At 57.4% G+C, this 19,525-nt stretch overlaps 1 protein-coding gene across 3 annotated transcripts in view; it reads left to right on the forward strand.

Moving 5' to 3' along the window:
• Window positions 1-15,336: 15,336 nt before the first annotated feature.
• CHST15 (carbohydrate sulfotransferase 15) overlaps window positions 15,337-19,525 on the forward strand; it is a 58,385-nt gene continuing 54,196 nt past the window's right edge. Inside the window, exon 1 of one of the 3 annotated variants that reach the window (XM_037497812.2) lies at window positions 15,337-15,430. The gene's annotated coding sequence lies outside the window, so the exon portion shown is untranslated. Of the gene's footprint in view, window positions 15,431-15,607; window positions 15,657-15,982; window positions 16,021-19,525 lie in introns of those variants that run through there. The other 2 variants (XM_037497813.2, XM_037497814.2) reach the window with 2 other exon arrangements.

Genomic DNA, 19,525 nt, shown 5'->3' on the forward strand with positions numbered 1-19,525 from the left:
TGCGCCTGGCTCAGCTGTGCTGAGAAGTTGAAGCCTAAGGCCCCACGGCTGATGAGGGTCTGGGGCTGGAGGCAGAGGAGGCTCTTGGGGGCCCTGGCAGGAGATCTGGGTGCAGGCACTGCCCATTAGGTCGCTCTGGGAAGATGCTGTCCGTGGAAGTGCTCAGAGGCCAGGACCACCAGCTCCGAGTGGGCGCAGACTTGGCGTCTGGCGAGAGCACATTAAGAGGTTGTGTTTCTCCTATTAGAAATCCATTAGGAAATTAAAACTCTAGATTGTGACGTTAAAATATTGGCTAGAATTTTATTCAGAGTCCCCTAGGTAGATGATTTTTCCCTGGTAAATGACCAAATCTAATGAATCTAAATCCCCTCACTGAGGAGGATGCTTCCAGAGGCGACAGTTATTCTGTAACCGCTCGCCGACAGGCCGTGAGGAGCGTGTTGTGAGAGGGCGACATGAAGTCAGTGTTGCCAGGGCTGGAGTGGAAGCCGTGCTCACACCCCCGAGGGGAGGGAGGGCGTCAGCCCCTGGTGGGTGAGTGAGGGGTGCGGGACCTCAGTGCCCAGCTGGACTGGGAGCTGGACAGGAGAGAAAAGACAGAGGGCTGGACAAAGGTGTCCGTCAGGCTGCTGAGTGCATAACCAGGGAAGTTAGAGGCCAGCCAGGCCAGGCGAGTGGGCAGCCAGGCCAGGTGAGGGGACAGCCAGCCAGGTGAGGGGACAGCCAGCCAGGTGAGGGGACAGCCAGGGAAGGTCACATTATTTGGAGGTAAGCATGCAGCCAGGAAGTTAGCACACGAGAAGGGTTAGTTCACCTTCACCTAGGGGCATTAATATATAACCAGGGGTACTTATGGGCCAACCAGGACTAGTTACTATACAACCAGGGACATTAGTGTCCAACCAGGACTAATTACTGTACAAACAGGACTGGTTACTGTATAACCAAAGACATTAGTGTCCAGCCAGGACTAGTTATTGTCCAACCAGGGATGTTAGTGTCTAACCAGGACTAGTTACTGCACAACCAGGACTAGTTAGTATACAACCAGGGATGTTAGTGTCCAGCCAGGACTAATTACTGTACAAGCAGGACTGGTTACTATACAACCAAGGACATTATTGTCCAGCCAGGACTAGTTACTAGTCCAACCAGGGATGTTAGTGTCTAACCCGGGAACTAGTTACTGTGCAACCAGGAATGCTAGTGTACAACCAGGACTAGTAGCTGAACAACCAGGACTAGTTACTGTACAACCAGGGACATTAGTGTCCAACCAGGGCTAGTTACTGTGCAACTGGGGGCATTATTGTACAACTAGGACTAGTTACTCTATAACTTGGGACATTAGTGTCCAACCAGGACTGGTTACTGTACAACCAGGGACGTTAGCGTGCAACCGGGACTAGTTAGTGAACTACACGGGACTGTTCTAGTACTACCCCATCCAGAAATCAGACTTTAGCAAAGTGGAACAGACTTGAGCTCGGGCCCCAGGGGCAGACATGGGTGAGCCAGCCCTGGGAGGGCAGGTCTGGGAAGCCAGGCCCTTCAGGGCACTCCCAGGAGGCTGTGTCCACCACCAGCGCTGCCCGCAGAGAGTGGCCAGAGCCAGAGCCACCCTGCAGAGGCGCCAGCAGGCCTCCCGGTGGCCACATGCTCACAACGACGCCCTGAAGCCACTGAGAAAGCTGCAGGCGCCTGCTGATGGGAGAGACACACACATTTCTTTGAGATGTTCCACCAAAGTGATGAAAAATTTTAAAACTCGTGTTTACTGACCTTGAATATTTGATTAAGTTTGACGCATGTTCTCCTCCGTGCTGGGCAAGTGGGAGAGTGTGTGCGTGGTATGTGTGTGTGTGTGTATAGTGTGTGCGTGGTGTGTGTGTGGTTTGTGTGTGTGGGGTGTGATGTGTGGGGTCATGGTATGTGTTTGGGAGGTGTATGAGTGTGTGTGGTATATGTGGGTATCTGTGTGTGGAGTGTGGTGTGAGCTGTGGTGTGTATGATGTGAGGTGTGGAGTGTGTGTGGGTTGTGTGTGTGTGTAGACTGTGGTGTGTGTGTGTTTGGACATGTGTAGTGTGTGTCCTGAGTGTGGGGTGTGAGGTGTATGTGGGTGGTGTGAGTGTGGGGGGTATGGTTTTGCATCCTGTGGGGGTGTATGTGTGGTGTGTGTGGGGAGCATGGGGGTGTGTGTGTGTGTTGTGTGTACGTGGTCTGTGCTCTGTGGGGGTATGTGGGCGTGTGGTGCATGGGTGTCTGTGTGTGCAGTGTGGTGACATTTATCAGATGAAGGACCAGCTATCTGGAGGCAAGTGACGGGTGGTGGATGTTCAGACTCGAGGCCAGACAGACTCGTGACAGAAGGAAAAGAGAAAAGAGAACTGGAGAGGTGCTGGGGTCTGGGGGGGAGCAGAGACAGAAAGATAGAGGCTGACAGAGACGGGGAGCTCGAGACACAGACAGGGCGCTCTGAAGAGAGACGGCGAGACAGAGACCGACTTCTCACGCTGACTCCTCAGCAGCCCCCACACCCTCCCTGGCTGCCCACACCCTTTCTGTCCTCAGCAGAGTTTCTGTCGCTATCCGCTAACGGAGGGGCCGACGCTGGGCGGTGAGCTCAGGCCTCCCGAGCTCCACTCACCGGGACTTTTCCTGCTGATCAATATTCTCAGCCCTTTGCATCTCTTATTCCATCAGAGACCATTCAAACACCCCAGCTCCGCCTTCTAGAAATGGACACCAACTCTCCTGAGGGAATTTGCTGAGGTTCCCTGGGTGTTCTGTGTCTTCGGTGGATTCCCGACACCTTCCGTCTCTCTTGGATCCTACCTTCCCCACCTTGGGGTCACCCCTTCTGCCTGGAGAGCTCCGGGGGGTCAGAGAGCTCCCAGGCTGCAGAGGACTCGCTTCCACCACACCTGTGAGTGCACTCATCCCACGCTCATCCCTGCGACAGGCTCACGCGCATGTGTGCATGCAAGCACATGGGAAGCACACACAGGCACAAACACACACGCCACACAGTGTACAAGCACACACAATGCGCACCCACCCACCACGCCCAAACACAAGCACACACAGCACACCTGCACACACACTACACAGCACACATGCACCCACACGACACAGCACACACACAGCACACAGCATACAATGCATAAGCACACCTACTCACACAGCACACAGCACGCACACACTTGCATGCACGAGCACACTTACGCACACATGGCATGCACACCGTTTCCTGTTTCCCTCCACTGTCCAGCCTACCCCGGGGCCCCTCTTCCACACACACGGAGGCGTCTGTACAACTGTAATGTGCAGGCGGACCCCTGTTCCCCCTCATTTCCTCCTATTGTTTGAGGGATGTTTGCTGCTCTGCGTGTTTGCAACGAGGAAATGGATGCAAGATGGTCTCTGTCAGGTTTATCAATGAGGGGAAGGCAGCTTCAAATTCCAATTCCCGGGGAGGAAGCGGAGGGGCCATCTGTGGGTGCTCCTGCTGGGGCTCTCGATGCTGGGGGCCCACCTGGGCAGTGTGCCCACCACCCTCAGCCTTTGTTGCCCCAGAGGTGCTCAGAGGTGACAAAGGACCCGGACCCAAGTCTCAGAAGCCGACAGTCGGCAGGGGAGGGGGAGCGGTTGACATTTGTCCGCGGTGCTGCCGGCATCTCGCAGCCACCTGGCAGGCGGCCTTGCGTTGCAGACACAGCGTGAGGCGCCGCAGGACGGGACACAGCTGCCGGGCACGGAAGCCAGGATGTGGGCCCAGGCCACCAGGCCAGGCCGATGGGAGTAAACAAAAACAGCAAGAGACACGCCTGCTGCTGCCAGACGGGGCTGGGTGGGAGGCCCTGGAGCTCAGGGCCATGGAAGGGCCCAGGAGTTGCCGGAGCCCCGAGATGGAGCAGGGAAGGTTCTGTGCCCAGAGGGGGCTGTGGCGCCTGAGCTGGCTGAGCCACCCAGGGAGACACCCTGCCCAGGGTGGGGAAGCCGAGCACCCTTCCTCACTGGTCCTCTCTCCAAAAACTCCCCGTACCTCCACCTCACTCCCCTCTCAGCTGGCCATGCCCCTGCTTTATGAGAAGATCGAAGCCACCCGCCCGCTCCCCACCCGCCTGCCTGCTGCTTCCCGGGGCGTCTTCCCTCCCAGAGTCATGGACGGGCCATCTGCGTGTCCAGCGAGGCCACCCGCGGCCACCAGACCCCGTCTTACCTTAGCCTGCCTACTCTGGAGGGAGGCTGCCGTGGCGCCCCGTCCTCTCCTGCACGGGGTCCCTCCTCCCTGGGCTCACTCCAGTCCACACCCCGACATGCTGTGCTTGCCCGGGAAAGCCCCGACTCCCCCGCACCCCGCCTGTTCCCTCTTCCCTGCAGCTGACCGCGCCCGCTCGTGCCCTCCAATTCCTCTCAGCCCAGTGTTGACTTTGTCCTTCTTGGCTGTGCCCCCCACTCTGCCCACACTGGGCGCGTCCCTGTTGGAATGAGCCGCCCCGAGGGCAGGGGTTGGGCCTGCTTCGTCCTCAGCTGTCGCCTTAGCACCTAGAACAGTGCTGGTGTAGAGCAGCAGCTAAATCTTGTTTGGAACGTGTGATTGGCTGGAGTCAGAGGTGACAAAATGCATCCACAGGACCAGAGAGTTATTTCACCGGATTGTCACAAAACACCTCTAGGTTGGTCTTGATCGGCGTCATTTTGCAGGAGAGGAGAGGAAACAGGCAGCTGATTAGCTTCCCCAAGATCGGGGTCAGGGTGGTGGTGGGGTCTCTGGCTAACACTCTAGGCTTTGCCAACAGCTGCCTCGGCAAAGAGCCCCCACATCTGTCTCTCCAGGCCCTGGTGGAGGGGCTTCCTGACCATCCGCTTTGCAGCTGGGCCCAGAACGAGGAAAACCAAACTCAAGCAGCAGACGACCTGCATTAACCCCAAGTCCCAGGGCAGGCTCCCCTCCCCCACCCACGTCTGACTTTCCATGGCCTCCAGAACCTTCCGAGTTCAGCGCAGCATCGATTGCAAGATGTGTTGGTTAAGAATTTATATTTGGGGGTGTAATTATTTCAGAGGCAATTAAGTATTCAATATTTCTTATTCTGCCTGCCAGTAGGAATTAATAGAAAACCTTTCAATCAGGAGCAACTGCAAAACAATTTCTGGCCCCAAAGATAATCGATATTACCCAACAGAGCAGTCTTCTGTCTTCAGGAGGCTATTCATTTCTGGTGCTTTCAGAACCAGAGGGGAATGTTCTATTTCCATCCTCATCAGAAGCCCCTGCCGCATGCTTCCGTGCAGCCTCGGAAAAGACAGAAATCTGCAAGGCTCTTTCCCGACTGTCCCTCTCCTCGTCATGTCTAGGGGCTACTGGGGTAGTCCCACAAATCCAGTTGGGGGGTAGGTGTGAGGTGTTCCCGCTATGAGAACCTTACTTGCTGCTTGGCCGTGAGCCTTGTGACCAGATTTTCTGAGGCCTGAGGTGGGAACTGAGACCCCTAACTATGTTTCTAGGTGGTTGGGCCTAGTGTCCCCCAGAGCATGTCCCCCAGAGCCCATGGGCCTGACATCCTCCCAGAAACACCTCTGCAGTGGCTGGGGGCATCGTCGCCCCCCCTGCCACGCAGGATAGTGCCAGAGCTGGCTCTGCCTCAGTCTCCCCGCTGTCACTGCTATCCTGGGTGCAGGATACGGCAAGGTCCTGGGCTTATTGTCCCGTCTTGCCAGGCCCCTTCCCGGGGTGGGGGCAGCATGTGGAAGGAAGTTTCTCTTTATCTCCCTTTCTCCCACTTTTCTGTGCTCCTAACACATTCTGCTGCTAAGTCTACAGGAACTATGAGAAGGACTCTCAAATACTGTCAGTCGGTGCAGTGGCAAGATTTTTGCATGTTAATAAAAACAGCTGGTCTCAGACTCCATTTATGTACAATGGGGTGAAGGAGACTAGTGGGCAATAAGGTCATGGGGGTAAATTCAGAGAATTTTCTAGAACAAAGTCATCTTTTGCATTGGCTTCTTTGTGTCCAGACTTTACTGATTTCTTTTTTCTTTTTTTTAAAAGATTTATTTATTTATGCATACAAGAACTGGGGTACAGACCAGAGATGTGGGGGGTGAGAAAATTCACCAGAGACAGAGTGGGGAGCAGAACAGGCAGATCCACTGAAATGCACTGCTGAGGGGAGCAGCGGGGAGACAGGAGAGGTCTGCTGTGCCATGTGGGTAGCTCCCTGGCCGGGGATTAAACTCGTGCTGCAGTGGCTGCAGATAGCCTCATAGGTTGCATCTTTACCCCTTGCGCTACCAGTGAGGCCCCAGACTTCACTGATTTCTTTTTACAACTTATTGGTAAAGGGAATCAGGTGATGGCTATGATTATAGGGTTGTGTGTGTAATGAAATACATTCTCCACTAACCAAGTATCCACAAGAGGGGCTAGGCTGTGGGTGGAGAGCTACTGCTGTCCCTCTGGTGTGTGTGACGACATCAATGGAACACAATTGTGCTGTCAACTTCTAAGCTGTGGCACATTTTCAGCGGCTGGATGGGCAGACCGATTCTGGTGAAGCTTCTTTGCAAAAGCAGAGGGGGGCAAGGATTAGTGGGCTCCTGGCTCCCTCCAGATTCCATTCCTTCAGCTCCTGACTCTCAAAACCCTCTTCTGAATATCTTGTGTCCGCCATGGAGCCTTGTGCTTTGTGACCATTGGGCCATCCATCCGTTGTCTGTCCATCCATCCGTCCATCCATTTGTCCACATACCAACACATTTGCCATCTGTTCTCTGCCCCCCAGGATAAGGCCCAGACTCTGGTAGATTTAGGATGATTTTATTCTAAGTAACAGAGGGCCTCAACTCAAGCTGGTTGAAGCCAAAAGGACATTCTTCAACTCACAACCCAGAAGGCCAGAGCAGCGCATGCTCTGGACAGGCCGGCAAGGTTCTGACTCCATTTCTGCCTGATTCTGTAGGCTCTGTCCAATCCTGTGTGCTGGTTTTATCACCAGGCTGGAGGTAGAATGGCTGCAGCCTTTGTGGGCATCACAGCCAGACACAGACACGACACTGACCCAGGAAGAAGGCGGCCCCTATCTTTCTGTCTCTTTTGACAGCCTTTGGTTGTGGATTTCCACCCCCCCAAAAGAAGTCACCACTCAATCATGAAGCGTGAATTCAAACCAAACTGACAGTCAGTGGGTCTTAAATCAGGTTGGGCTTCTGGTAAAAGGCAGCCCCCTTCAGCTGATTCCCGGGGGCATGGCGACCAGCGAGCTGAGCAGCACCATTGCAGCAGGCCTTGCCCAGGGACAGCGTGGAGGTCAGGGCCCAGCTTCATGCAGCCAGGCACTAGAGGACATGACCCAAACTTGTCTGCTCAGCCAGCAGTTCCCCCCACTTCCTCCATGCCCCTCCCGGAACTGACCTTGCCAAGATCTTTCAAACAATCTCCTCTCTTTTACCTTAGGTCCCCTTTGCTTTGCCCCAGGTAGGGAGACTAGCAGCGTAATGTGCTGTGACAGGAGATGGTACCAGAGCTGCCCACAAGCTCCCTCCGCCCTTGCTCCCAGTGCACATGGCTCAGGTACCTTCCCATTCCGCTTTTCCAGAACAGAGGCAAAGGGGTAGGGAGACCACGTGGGCTCTGGTGCCCCAGGACCTATGTTCGAGCTGCAGCTCGACCTCTCGTGAGTTGGCTGAGCAAGGGCACCTTCCCAACACCTGGGCCTTAGGGTGTTGTGTAGGAAGTGGGGCTAATAACCTCCCAGTTCAGAGTCAGATGAGATCAGGAGCCAGAAAAGTGCTTTGTGCCTAGCAGAGGGCAGTGCAAGTTTGGAGTGGTGGTCAGGGCCCATTTCGGGCTAGAGGCCTGCCCGCTGGCGCCAGCTCCACTCAGCACCTGCCAAGCACCTGGCCCTTCGTTCTGCAGACCCCTGCTAGGTGCCCCTTTGGGAAGACAGGGAAACCAGCCAGTTCCTAAAGAACAAAGGGGAGGCTGACAGATTTCCAAGCAGTGTGCGCTATCTCAGCAACTGAAGCTCTGAAGCCAGTGATCGATTCTGAATTCGAACACACCCAGCCCCCAGCTGGGCTGGGCTGGCGGGAGACCAAAATCAAGGTGCTAATTATGGCAGGTCTAAGTGTGCTTTGAACACAGAGGGTACCAAGGACATCCCATCTACATCCTCTCTGCCAGGTCACCCCCGCCCGCCTCTGGCCTTGGGGATTTGGGCCCCAGTACCGAGCAGAGGGCTCCCCACCTAAACGGGCTCAGTCTGTCCTCCGCAGACGGGAGCTGTTCACAGAAGTGGCATCAAAAGCCTCGGACATTATTGAGGAGAGGTAGTTTTCCTGTGCCCTGCCATCTTCTCCTGTTTGCTGGACGCGTTCTGGCGTTTCAAAGGCTCCTTTCAAGTCAGCACAGACCCAGGGCCCGGCCCTGGACGCAGAGGTTATTTGCAGATGAATCAGAGGCTCTTTGCAAATCTCCAGGCCTGCGCTTTATTCTAGCCATTTCGAAGATGAATAAATGGAGGCACAGGGGGGTTAAGTGATTTGCCTGGCTCCCCGAGCCAAGCCAAGTATCTGGGGGTGAAGAAGGCAACCGGAAGTCTGACTTATGTAAATCAGGGCTGCGGGCTCTGCAGAGAGGAGACACAGAAGCAGCTCCCAAGCCATCTCCCGGGACAGAGGCAGGCCTGGGAGACAGCCGCACCTGCAGGGGCCTCCAGGCCCGAGGAAAGGCCCCAGCACCTTTTATTAAACAGAGGACTATTCAACAATAAATATTTCTCACACTCGGCCAGGGAAGTTACCACAATTGGCTCTTTCCCAGCCCGGCTGAGTCAGCAGGAAATTAGCCGAGGTGCAGAAAACCTTGTGTTCTGTGGTTTTGGTGTGTTGATATTTTTAAAATTCCGGGCTGGAAAGCAACAAGGACTGAAAAACACATTGGAAGGCCAGCCTGCCCCCCACTGCCTCCCAGAGCCTGGGCGGGTCCCCAATTCAGGGGAAAGAGGGGTCAGGACCAGAGGGTGCCGGGAGCCTCCTGGGGGTGAAGGGCTGCGTGGGTGCAGCTGACAGAACACTGGGAAGGTGTTTAAGGCTCAACTCAGCTCTGCAGTTTCCTTCTCCACAGACGGGGTCAAATACCCTGCGTGCCTCAGGGTCAGCGCGGGAGGGGGGGTTTCTGCTGAGTGAACAGGGTTTAGCAGCAGGAGCAGCAGCAGGTTTCAATCCTCCCTGTGACAGGATGGCTTCTTAGCTAAATTCTTGGATAAAACCTTTCCTCTTTCCATCTGCTGCTTCACTGATAACATGGTGCCTATCTCCCCTAGGGATCTGCAGAGGCAGCACAGGGTGTGGTGTGTGGAGGTGCACAGAGGTGCTGTTGTGTGGCTATTGTCCTCTGGGAGCCCTAGAGACCCCCGAGGTGTTATTTCCCATGCCGGGTCCTGACACTGTGAGCAGGTGCAGGGCCTTATTTATTTTCTGACAGGGACAGCTCCTTCCTTGGGTTAACAGAAAGGATGGGTCTGTGGGTCCCGTCACATAATTAAAATTCCAAATAAGAATTATGCAGTCGTTTCCATGAATATTTGATTCCTTGGCTCTTCAAATATCAGCTCAGCTCTCCTGCTCGATTGAAAGAAGCAATAATTGTTTTTACAACGGCCCCTCTGTACAGGGCGGATCACAGCCTGAGAGGTAATGACTTTGGGTGACTAGATGCGTAATGCAGAGGGGGGCGTTGGTGGGAAGAGCTGCTCAGGACTTTGAGGCACATAGTGAAGGAATCAGTTTCTGAGTCCTGGGCCTGTGAGGCAGGAGGGGAGGCCCCTGAAGCTGACTTTAGAGAAGGTATCACCCCCTCTAAACACCCAGCCTGGGGGTGGGGGGAGGGAGATCTGTGACGGGGGTGAAGCAGAGTGTGGGCTTCATCTTCAATGCACCCCCTCTTACACCTGGGCACATATGGGAGGCAGACAGGGACCGGGACCCAGGATGCTAGGTCCCCCTCATCTTGGTGCTGAGACATGGGGTCCTCCCGGGTCTGTGGAAAGGGACTCCAGGCCACATCTCTGGACTCAGGAGCTGTCCTTCTCACTCTTGGCTTCTCCGTTTCCAGATTCTTCCCACCCAGAATGGTCCCTCCCTGGGGACCATCAGAGGTCAGACACAGCTGGCCCAAGGACACAGCTGGCCTATGGACACAGCTGGCCTACGGACACAGCTGGCCTGGGCCAGCCAACAAAGGGAGGAAGCCAGAAATGACAGCTTCCCTAAGGACCACGCGCAAATACATAAATAGACCGAGGTGATGGAGACCCCATTTGTGTAGGCTCTCAGGTGTCTTCCTGCCCACGTGTGGGGGTTCCTGCAAAAAAGTATTTGTTCAAGGGGCCCCAGAATGACTCCTGTTGAGCCATTTGTGAAACTGTGTGCCTTGGGCCAACTACATAAGCTTCAGTATCTTCCCCTGTAAAGTGGGGTGACATTCTCTTAGCCCCAGCCAGGCCCTCAGGGGCCCAGCTTAGTTGAGTGTCCAAAACCAGGGGCCCAGGGTTCTAGGGCAGGTGGCAGGTAGATGTCACTCCTGCGTCACATGGATGCAGCACCCATTGCATTGAGCAACTTGTTTTTCTGTTGAGTTGCCATCCAAGATTGCTTGTTAAACTGGACAATTTCACAAGAAAACTCAGATCTCTGCTCCCAAGCCCCATCTAGCAGTTGCTGAGGCCCAGTCATCTTCTTGGATGGGAGTGTGGGTCTCAGATGCCCTCATCCCCATCACCAGCCCCTCGGCCCCTCAGCTGTGGTAGCCTGAGATGTGAAGGCCTTGGCAGGGCCTGGCACCAGGTGGCTCCCTCTCTTCTCCTTCTCTTATACCTGCCAGGAGAGGCAGCTGACTGAAGGTGCCACCACGTGGACTCGACCTACCTTGTTGGTGCAGTGGGGGTGCCTGGGGGGGGGAAGATCAGGTGTTTAATTATGGGAGTGACCCGAATGAATTTGTGTTTTGGAAAGATCCTGGCTGTAGAAAGGTGGAGGTCAAGGGGCGAGGCTGCATCCAGGGAGGCATGAGATGGGCCCAAACTAGCAGTAGCCGCACTTCAGTGGCCTTGGGGGATCTTATTAAATACGTGGGTCCCCAGGCTCCACCCCCAGAGATTCGGAATCCTGGGACACCCAGACCTACTGAAATGTAGTCTCTGGTGCCAAAACCCAGAATCTGCATTAAATGAACTTCCCAGGCTTGTGAGAGCAGCCAGGCTCAGGCAGAGGAGGGTGGCCAACCGGAGCTGGGGGAAAAGAGAACCAAGAGCCGAAGTAGACGCCGAGGCTTCTGCCTCTGGCATGTGGGCAGGAGCGTGGCGGGGCATCTGCAGGCCTGGAGGTGGCAAGGGTGAGGCTGTCTGGGTAGGACCCAGCAGCAGATCAGGAAGAGCCGCTGGAGCTTCTGTGGGCGTCACCCCGGTCTCCTCTGAGCCTCTCTCTGTGACATGTGAGTGTCTCAGACGCTCAGCCAGGACACTGCAACTTGTTTAGAAGGCCCAGGCACTTCACATCCAGGGTGGGCGAGGCTGCTCCGAGTCTACCAAGGCAAAAGCTCAATTTTCTGTTGGGTGGGTTGTAGATCCTGTGACAGAAGCAGGTAAGAGAAAACACCACCGGCCGTAAAGTTTATTTTATTGGCGAAATGTCTGTTATGCAGCTGAAAACATCTAGTTAATAGGCTCTGCCCTTCAACAATTGGTAGCAGCAGAGTCTTCAGCGGTGATTACAATGACATTTTATGTCTCTTTCATTGCCCATGGGCCCCTGGATTGCCAATTCCCGGCTACACATTCACTCTTGGCCTCAGACGCCACAGGAGAAAGGGCCGTGCCTCCGATGACGCTGTGCTCGCTGAGATTACTTGGGGTCCACATGTGATTTCACTCGAGGTTTCTGCCTGTGCTTTTAGGATCCTCAGTCTTCATGGGTGGGGAGGTCATTTGACTTTAGGAAACGGGGGAAATCCTTTGAAACTAAGTCTGAAGGACAGGTCACTAATTCCAGCTGGGCCCTTCACCTTGCAGACTTTGAGCGCAGAGCCGGGAAGGCAGAGACCTACACGGGGCTGATCCTGTCTTCTCAGGAGGGGACTCTGAAGTAGAGCCCCAAATCCTTCGCGTTGTGGAGCATCCTTGAGAAGGCAAACTGCACATCTCTTCCCTCCGCCCCTCCCTGGGACCCCTTACGGCAGAGGGCGCGCCTGTGAATGGTGAGATCAGCTGTTGGTTTAAAACTGGCTCCTTTCGCTCCTTCATTAAACTTTCAGTGCAGAGTTGAAGTCTGCAGATTTGAGCAATGAACTGGTATTTGTTAATATCCTAAATCTGGTAGAGGTTTTGGATCGGGTATAGGAAATTTTCACAAGAACCTACATTTCATGTCGATTTGTGATGGATCGGCATACCCAAATTGGCTTAAAGTGCTCTTAGCGGATGCATTACTGCAGAAGGGATCTGTCTAACCAGAGCACGGCTAAATTTATGAATCTGAAATGCTCTTTGGGTTCCCGAGCAGTCTGAATTTGTCAAAGCCACAGGGTTGCAGGCAGGCTGTTGCTGGTGGCAGAGATTTGAAGCCAGATCACCCCAAATGAATTTGAGAGCCAGTGTCCGATCTCTAGGCCCACCCCACCCAGGTGCAGCACCCTCCCCCAGCACCCCCAGCAGGGGAAAGAAACTCTGTGCCAGCGGCCCTCCACCCCCCATGCTGTCCTCTTGGAAACAACCTCAAATTTGGGAATAAGGTGAGGGTGAATTGAAATTTCACCCCTGTCTCTGCTAATGTGTTCACAGATCCCTCCTGCAGCAATGCATCCATTTAATATCATTGCTGATGAATTGTGGTTAACATTTCTGAACCCTTACTATGTCCCAGGAGCTGTGCTTAGTATTTTTCAAACATTTGGTTCTGAATCTTCCTACTAGCTCTTTGAGGTAATGTATCAGCTACTGCCCAACTGATGCTGTGTAACAAAATTCTGGCAGCAGTGACTAACAAGTGTCCTCCTCTGGACACTTCTTGGGACACATTGTATTCCACCAGAGCACAAGAGAGCAAGCCCAGTCTGCAGTATACTCAAGCCTCTGACTAGGTTGCATTCCTGAAAATCCCATCGTGTCAGCAAGTCAAATGTCAGGTTTAAAGTCAAGGAACGGGGAAGAGAAATCTATGCCCTGTGAGGCTATGGCAAGCGTAGAAATCCAATGCCGCCTGGGGACCAACTCCGTGACCGACCACTAGCAGGCGCTATATAAGGTCCAAACCCAGGCACCGAAAGAAGTGACTTGCCGAGGGGTTTGGACCCAGGCACCTGGGCTCCAGAATTATGGAGACCCCAGTGTGCACACAGGGAGAGGATATTTGTTTTCTTAAATCAACTGTATTATTTTTCACTCATTAGTTACCAATGTCACACTGGCACCAGCCTCTCCCACAGTCCGCATCCGTATGTCTGTCCGTCGGTCCGCTCGTCGACACAGGCCTGGCACGGGGTGTTCTCGCAACTCCCTGGAATAACAGGCTCGAGGGCACTTCTTGGGTAATTTTTCAAAATTAACTTGGAGGGGAAAAAATCGCCCTCCAGTTAATCCCAGGCACGTGTATAAATACCTTCGGAAAGTCCCTGGTGGGATGTGTATCAAAGCGGTACCGTGATTTTACTTAAAAACAATTTGCTCCACGTCAACCGTGATTTCTGACACCTGAATTTGAAAGTGATCCGGTGGGCCCAGCGCCATCTCCATGAGGGAGTCAAGTGTTTACTTGGAGGGAGGAGAGGAAGGCCGAGGTATGTGTGGCTGTGGAATAACGTTCCACACGCCCTGACGGGAGGGGGATTTCCTCCTTGGTGTTTCCATAGAACCTTCCCTGTGTTTGTTTAAACCCATGGCACACTCTGGTCTGACAGCTGCCTGGCCCAGGGCCTTCCCGGCAGACGCATGGACAGCCAGCTCTCTTTAACAGCACCCTGCACTGTGTCCCCGATGCAATTACTTGAGTATATAAACCTCACTGAAAGGCAGGCTTTCCTTGGGAGCTCATAAATAAGCCCCAAAGCCACAACGAGTGTAAGACCTTGAAAAATGGCATCATCATCTATTGGGAATTGTGAACCCGGCAAAAAGCAGCTCATTGTATTTTCAGAAAAAGGTTTTTGTTTAAAAAAAAAATAATGAACAAAAATCACCAATGGCGTCTACACGGAAAAAGCAATCTAGTCTGAGATTGTGAGGCTGGTCTCTTTGCTGCATTAATCTTTCTTTGTGGATTTTATGTAAGAGGCATTATTTGCAAGCGAACAAGATACAGTTTTGAAGAATCTCCCGCCTCCCTGGCTTCCCATCTGCAGTCATAATCCTCTGACCGTGACCCCCGCATTAGTCACCCTGCATAAGGGCAGAAGTTAAACCCCAGGGTGGGCTGGAGCTTCCAGGGGTGAGATGAAGCCTTAATCAATAAAGACCACTTTTTTTTTTCCTAGAAGAAGAGGAACGGAAGAGAAGGGCCACCAGGAAGCCCCGCGGGCTCGCGAGCAGGCCACTCAGCCCCAGGGCTGGTCTCTGAGGACAGGAGGTGCTGGGCTGCGGCCACAGGGACTGGACAGGCACAGGGCTGCGTGGCCCAAGACAGGGATCCTTTTCTGTCCCTTGGCCCAGTTTCCTGAGAAGCTGGGTCTGGTGCTCCCCGAGCCCCTTGAGTCCAGTCTTCCAGAATTCAGTGTCTTTTCCTGAGGAGGTGGCATCTCAGTCCAGCACCCCGGAGTCCCGCTTTGGGGCCACTTGCTTGACCTCCAGCAGCCCGGGGTTCCCTGGAGCGGCCGCCTAGGGGTCACTGCGGCAGGCTGGGCGCCCGGGGGTCCCGCAGAGCTTTCCCTCCGGGTACAGGCCAACAGGCCAGGCCCAGGAGCCAGGAGCGCCTTAGCGGGCAGCAAAGACAACAGAGGGCGCAGAACCCACCAGCGCCATGGCCTTGAATACCAATGCAAGGGCCGGCTCCAGGCCGCCCAGTGCATCCCCAGCGTCTCTGCTGGGTGTCCCCGGCGGGCTCGACGCGTTCCAGTTTGCTTTCTATCTGCAAACACCGCACCGCACGACCCGTGTTTACTCGGGAGGGGCGGGGGCGGGGACCCGGCCCCCCGCCCGGCGCGCACGCCTTGATCGCACATTCCAGACTCGAGCCGCTGCGTGTCAGCGCGACCCGGGGCGGGGGGAGGTTCCCTCCGGGTGTTGCGTTCGCCATCTGCACGTCACTCCCAAACTTTTCCTTCCTGCGCTCCGGGAGTCAGGTTGACGCGCCCTGGATGCCGGCGCAGGCTGCGCGCGCTCCCGCGGAGTCGGAGCCGCAGAGGCTCCGCGCCGGACTCGCGTTTTCCAGGTACGAGCTGGGGGTGCCGGGCGAGGGGTGGGGGCGGCGGGCGGGCGGGCGGGGGGCTGCTTCCGGCCTCGGCGCCCCTCGCGGCTCCGGCGCGCAGAGCCGGGGGCGGCCGCGGGGGGCGCGGAGCCGGGGCCGGCGGAGGCTGCGCGCAGCCTCCCTCCCCGCGGCCCCCCCGCCCCGCGGCCCGGGCAGACAATGAACTTGCGAGCGCGCCCGGCGGAGGCAGGTTGGTGCCCGGCGCCCCCCGCCGCGTCTCCCCGCGGGGCGCGGCCCCCGGTCTCCCGTCCCGGCCGCGCCCCGCGCGCCCCGCGCGCCTGGCTTCGCTGGGGAGGGCGCGGGCGGCGGGGCCGGGGCTCGCACGCCCCCTCCCTGTCTCCGGGGAATGCGGCTGAGCTCGGGGACCCGGAGGCGGCTGGTGGCGCTGCGGACGGCCGGAGGCCGGCGGGGGGCGCACGCCGCGGAGCTCGCGCCGCCGGCTGCGGGGGGCGGGGGGCGGGGAGCAGCCCCCGGGGTCGGGATCCGGCGCTCGGCGCGGCCGGGCCCCGGAGCTGCCGGCGGAGGACGGACCTGCGGGCGCGCGGCGCTTGCTCGTGAGTCCGCGCGGGGGGCGGTGCGGGGCGGGCGGGAACCCCAGCCTGGAGCTCCGCTCCCCGCGCACTTCGGGGAAGTTTCCGGGCGCTGCGGGGCAGGCGGGAGGGCGCCCCCGCTCCCCGCGACCCCGGCTCCCCGCGCCACCCGCCGGGTTGCGCCCGCGGCCGCTCGGGCGGGGGGTGGCGGGGCCGGAGCCCGCGCCCGTGGGACCGGGGGCCGGGGGTCGGGGGCCGGGGGGGCGCGGGGCGGGCCCGGGAGCAGCCCCCGGCGGGGCGGAGCCGGGCGCAGCCTGAACTTTCGCTCCCCGCCCTTCCCCGCGCCCCCCGGGCCGCCCCTCCCCCGCCGGCCGCGGCCCCCGAGGCCCGGGACTTGGGGCGCTTCCCCCGGCGCGGCCGGCCGAGCGCGGCAGGTCCGAGGGCGCGGGCGGGGCGCGGAGCGGGGCCCCGGGCGCGGCTGCCCTGCGCGGGGGCGACGCGGCGGTCGTGCCGAGCGCGTCTGCCGGGCTGTGCGCGCGGGCGGAGACGCCGCGGGGCCGGGGGCGGGGGGCGGCTCGTGGCGCCGCGGGCTCCCCGCAGCCCCCTGCGATCTGGGGACGGAGGCGCCGGCCCGCGGGACCCCGCGGCTGGAGAATGAATGGGGAGCCCGGCCCGCGCCGGCCAGTCCGCCGGGCGCGCACGTGCGGGTTCCACGCGGAGCGCCGGGTCCTGGCGCGGCGGCTTGGCCGCCCCGTCGCGGTCCTGGGCCCGGGGGTCGCCCGCCCGCCCCGCGCCCTCGGGGACCCGCGCCGCGGTGGACGCCGAGGGCTGGGCCGGGCGGCGGGGCCGGAGCTCTGGGGCGGGGACCCGCGCCTCGGGCCGCACGTCTCCTCCCCGGGGGCCCATCGCTGCGCTCGCGTTGGGTGAGTTCATGGCACAGAGTTTTAGGGAGCGAAGTTGTTTCTCTGGGGGAACCCCAGGGCCTCTGTGGAAGGGATGAAGTGATCCCTCCCGCAGGCTGAGCAGAGGGGCGCCCTCTGGCTTGGGACTCCCTCACAGGCCCCCAGTCCCTCTTTATTTACTGGCGCAGTTCCCAGATGCTTCGGGTGCTGCGCAGGAGGAGGGCAGCGCCAGTGGCCTGGAGGCGCTGCACCCTGAGGGGCCCGGGGAGAAACTGAGGTCTGGAGATTTGCCCAGAGTTATTCTAGGGCCTTCCCACGTGGTTCTCCGTCCCCAGCTTTCCGACCCCCAGGCCCGTGTAACACCAGGGTCGCCCCTTCCAGAACTTGGTATTTACTCATTTTACAAGCGCTGCGTGAATCAGGACGTCGTGCTGGGTGCGTGAATACATGCAGGCCACGTATTCTCAAAGCCACAGAGGAGTGAAAATGCTTTTTGATTGGATGACTTTTCGCAAATAAATTTCTCTCTCCAATACTCCTCAAAGTGGGGCAGCAAGGTGTTCTTCTGGCCACCTCCTAGCTGGGGAAACCGAGTCAGAGAGGTGAGGGGCTTGCCTGGTTGCCTGAACCGTGATAACTGACCTGGAAGTGGAGCCGAAGGAGTCTCGGGGTTCAGCCCCTGGGCGAACCATGGCCTGGCCCGCTGAAGGAAACGCATCTGCGTCTTGTTTTTCTCTTGGCCAGGGCATGACTGCAGTGAGCTGGCTTGTGGGTGAAGCATGTGGGGTTAGTTCGCCCAGGATATCCCGCGGGGGCCAGGGTGGCAGCTCTGCCCGCGGCGGATCCCAGGTGGGCCTTGCTTGACTTGGATGACCAGCGCTGTCAGTGCCTGAATCCCTGTGGACGGCACCGCCACTGCGGCTGAGCGAGGCTTGCTCCCCCTCTCATCCTGGTGGCTGCTGCCCGTGGCCAGGAGCGGTGAGGCATCCGAAGAGGCATCTGGTGGAGATGGTTCAGCCCTGCGTCTGAAAGGGGCAATATGTTGAGGGAAGGCGGGGAGAGGTTGGGAAGCTTACCTGGTGTCTGAAGGAAGACTAGGAAAGAAGCTGCAAGTTACCCAGTTGGGCCCCGGGCGCCCCAGGCCATTTGAACCTGCTCTAGCGGAAGCTTCAGGGGAGTGCTGGGTTGTGGTTGGATTGTAGCTGTCCTTAGGCCTTTGAGGGCTCAGCAGGGCTGAAAGTTGCCTTGCTAGGGAGGGGTCTGGGGAGAGGAAGGTGAGCGTGCGTGCCCCAACTAGAGGGGGCAGCTTCAAGTCAGCTGCAGCCAGAGACAGGCTTGACTGACTGGTCTCCTTACTTTTCAGGGGAGTTAGGGGAATTCTCAAGCTTGATGGTTAAACAGGGGCTCAAATTCTAGAAGTCTAGTAGAGGGTTAGTGCCCTGCTGGGAGGCTGCAGCTTGAAATCTGGTTCTCCGCTTACGTGTCAGGAAAGGGGTCTCACTGTCAGATGCAGTGACCCATGATAAGCATTGGGGGCTCATACCCCGCCATGGGCACCATGTGTGGGGCTCCCCCACTTGCTTCTGTGTTGTGCTTTCATAGGTGGCTGTTTGATGAATCCCCATCATGTGAAAATTGAGACTCTGCGTGAAACTTTGTGTCATTTCATTACCAAATAGATGCTACAGTGGAGCCTCTGGGGCTACGCAATCAGAGGACAGATGGGTCCTGGCCTCATTGGAGGGGAGCAGAAAGGCCGTCCCCAGGGGCAGAGGAAGGCGGCCCTGTTAAGGGCTGGGAAGGACACCAGAGGGCTAAGGGATGGCCAGGAGCCTCCTTTTACAAATGTGGAAGTTGTGGCTCAGAGCAGCCAGGTGACAGGCCCAAGGTCATGTGGCCGGTCAATGGAAATTTAGCCCAGGCCTCTGATGTGCAGTTCCTGGGCCGGGTCTTTCACCCCCGGCTGGGCTGGGGCTGCAGGGAAGCACCCAGGTGAACGGACACGCGCTGCAGCAGCAGCTCTCAGACCCCGGCCTCCGCAGGCCCTCATAGCAGTGTCATTTGGAACCTCTTTATAGGGAAGACGGGTTCCTTAAATTGAAAGTCAGAAAAGACAGACCCGGTTGGCGCAGGAGCATGGTGCCTCTGAGCCGTCATGCAGGGGACGCCTCTAGCGCTTGTGATTTACAAGGCGGCCCAGGCCCTGCCTGACCCGTCTGCGGGGTCGGACCTCAGCATGATTTTGACCGACTTGGGTGGGGCGCTGTGAATGGAGAGATGGTGTGTGCTTAGCCGGCTGGGAGGGGGCGTTTGGGTTCGCACGATTGTAGTTCTTCCTTGTTCTCAGGTGATCGGGCCTGATGTCCTCCCTGGGAGCGCCTCCTTTAAGAGAAAGCCTGAGACAAGATGATTTGTGTGCAGACCCGTGTTGCACAGCGTGAGCTGGAGCGCGCAGACAGCAGCGATCCATTCAGAGTATCCAGTTTAGAGAGCCAGGAAGAAAAGGAGGAGCTCTGTGTCCATTTGGGCCAATATAGAATTTTAAAAGTATGGGTGTTGGGAGGAAGCCACGTGACTGTAACGCTGTCATTTGCTGGGTCCCCACTGGCTCCTGGCTGGCCTCTGCA

The sequence above is a fragment of the Talpa occidentalis genome, unplaced genomic scaffold (genome assembly GCF_014898055.3).
Source record: "Talpa occidentalis isolate TD23 unplaced genomic scaffold, MPIMG_talOcc4v2.1 talOcc4.8, whole genome shotgun sequence".
Classification (NCBI taxonomy): domain Eukaryota; kingdom Metazoa; phylum Chordata; class Mammalia; order Eulipotyphla; family Talpidae; genus Talpa; species Talpa occidentalis.